The sequence below is a fragment of the Ciconia boyciana genome, chromosome 1 (genome assembly GCF_034638445.1).
Source record: "Ciconia boyciana chromosome 1, ASM3463844v1, whole genome shotgun sequence".
NCBI classification, from domain to species: Eukaryota; Metazoa; Chordata; class Aves; order Ciconiiformes; family Ciconiidae; genus Ciconia; species Ciconia boyciana.
Window position 1 is genome coordinate 135,757,419 of NC_132934.1, and position 3,158 is coordinate 135,760,576.

Here is a 3,158-nt window from a genome sequence, read left to right on the forward strand (position 1 = left end):
TACAGATCAAGAGGGACATAAGAATAACTCACATACTCCTAATGCCCATGAGGAACATCTTGACCTTTCCACACGGAGACCTCAAAAGTGTATCTAATAGACAGCGAGAAAAAAACTTGACCACCAGAAGAACCTTGGTGATGAAGAACTCAATTTGATATGAAATAACTGCAATTTTTACACCTTTAGGAAATCTATATCAATGTAAAATGGATACTGGATGAAGACTAAGAAGCACTGGAACTTTGTTAGGAAGTTGTAGCATAATTTATTTCTCTAACTGTTTGCTTGATAAGTATTGTAGATATATAAATATTCCATGCTCCCTCAAAAAAAAATAATTTAAAAGAGCTCTGTGTTAAGCTGTCATCTAAAAATGGAATAAACTTCCTTAATACTAAATAATCAAAGTTCTTTTTTCAGTACCTCAGCCATTGCCTCCACTATTACAGCTACTGCATTACAAATACTGCATACTACAAATACAAATTGCACTATTATGTACAGGGGGCAGTAGACTGAGGCTTTGGGAGGTTCAGGTTGCACCTGGAAAAGAAAAGCTGTTCACAAGGGGGTAGTGCAGCACTAGAACAGGTTGCCTATTCCATGCTCTGTGAGAGGCTGTGGGATCTCTACCTTTAGAAGTGTTTGGAGCTCAGGTACACAAAGGTATGGATGATCAAGCGGTGGGGACAGTCCCACTCTGAGTGAGAAGTTTGGCCAGATAACCTCCGGAGGTCCCTTCCCCTCAGCATTTCTATGATTCTGTGTCTTGTAGGTCCCATGCCACACCTGCCACCATGCCAGTGCAGTTGTTCTGTACACACCAGGGTCACTGGAAGGCACAAGGTGTCTATTCAGTCCTGTGTTCTGACATGAGCCTGCATGAAAAATGTTCAGCAAATGCATGGACTCTTAAACTCATGGGCTTCCAAAATTATCAGAAACTGTAGAAAGCAGTCAAACATATATCTGAAAACATACAGGTGGACTCTGTGGGCTCACAAAACACTATCCTAATGCTCCACAGTCATTTCCTATTTAAGAGACAAGACCCTTCAATGAGACAGTTCAAAATGGTAGTCAGATGGTACTGATTAACTGCAAACTAGCCAGGAATGTAAAGGAATGACAATAATTTTTCTTTAAGTTGCCTACCTACACCACATATCCCATTGCCATAACATCCTCAAACCTTAGTACTTTAGCCGAACTTTTAAGATAAATAATTCAACTATATGTGGTCTTCCCACTTACGATGCAGTAACAGAAAAAGGGAATGGCAAAGCTGGAAACAATCAAATAATGTAATTAGTCATGCCAGCCATCTTCAGATCTGTTGGTAAGATTAACATTTCCATTAAAGCAAAGCTTTCATTTCAAAGCAATAAATTTTAAAAGCTGTGCTGTGAATCAAAAAACACCATTCAGAGCTGCCAACACATAAAGCCACTAAAAAAATATAGCAGGATGTTGGAAGAACAGAAATAAAAAGACAACGTTTATATTTAAAAAATCAACCGCATGCATTAGCCCCAACAATACCTCACAGCCCCTGTGCTGGGGTGGCCCACCCCCACCCTCCTCTCATATTTTCTCTGTGTCAGCACTCCTTCCTGACCCTTTCTCTGCGTCAGCGCTCCTTGGCCCAGCTTGATGCACGGGCAACATCATACCATGCCCTACCTCTCCCTCATAAGCAGCCTCCCACGGCCCCCCCAGGCCTGTGTAGATCCCCACAGTCATTTGCATGACCCGAAATGCTGCTTTCCAACATGCACACGTGCGCACAGCTCCCCACATAGACAGGGATGCACTCTGCTAGCCAGCTTCCAGTGCTGGGACCAGGCAATGCCGGCAAGCACAGGCGCTGGAGCCTCTGGCTGGCCGGAGACCTTCATTTCTTTCTCCCCTCTCCCCACAGGTCTGCACCCTGCATTTCTTACTCATTAGGTTCAGGTGAGCTCAAACTGGAGCTGCAGAGGAGTCCCTGCTAGGGCTGGGCCAGCTCCACCAGGGAAAGAGCAAGCAGACGTCACTTGGACTCTTAGAGGCATCACACACTGACCTAGCTCAAATATAAGGAGAGAGGAGAGGATTTTTTTCAGACCTGGTTTTATTTTAAAACCCCTTTATTTTATACATATTAGATCAGCATTTTACTAATGTCAGTGTCTAAGTTTAGACGCCTCTGTTATAGTCCTGTAGCTTCAGATGTATTTGGTATCTCTAGACTTACTGGAGTTAGCACTAATTTGTGTAGTGCTATGCACATTTGAAAGTTGGGTGCTCTTATTTAAGTGTTAACATCAGGAGCCAAATTTCAGCCCCTCAGTAGTAAAATATTTGGCTAAGCAATTATATTAATAGCACTTTCAGGACGCTTCAAATTTTTGCTCTTCAGTTTTTATAGACATCAGCAAATTTACCATTTACGATTGCAATGACTGCGGAATTCTGCATAAAACTTTTTTTCTCTATTTTTACCTGTAGCAGGAAGCCATAACACTCTAGTAAACACCTCAAATGTTGCTAAGTTGCAAATATCTTAGATATGTAGCTTAGAATAAATTCCGAATCAAATGTACACCCTGAGGGCCGAAACTGAAGTCAATAGTACTGGTAAGCAAACTGATATAATATTTTACCAGTAGTAATTTCTAAGTAATTGAAAGCGAAACTATAACTATTTATGTTGTTGTCACTTGCAGCAGTTCTAAATTTAACTTCAGGCATCAGCTTCAAGTGATTACAAAGGAAAAACACATTCAGATGAGTTATGATAATCAGAAAACCTAACAAGCATATATTTCCCTGTTTACATTTCCAGTTAAGGCCAACTAATGACAGCTTGGAAGCACTGAAGGGGTGTACACAGTTGGTATATATATCTCAGTGTCTGAGAAGCCATTTGAGACAATGCTAACAAAATGAATTATATTCTTCCACAGTATCCTTCCAAATTCTGTCACCCACAGAGTGTCACAAAAGCTTTCTCCATACACTTCTTCGTCAGCTACCTGATTAAATGAGAAGAACACTAATACACAGAATAATAGGGGTGGCTAATGTCAGGCAGATTTCAAATTTAGCTCTCGTACAGAAGACAGGTGATATGGAACCAGTATGCACAGTCATCTGTTTCTGAATCTTCTTTT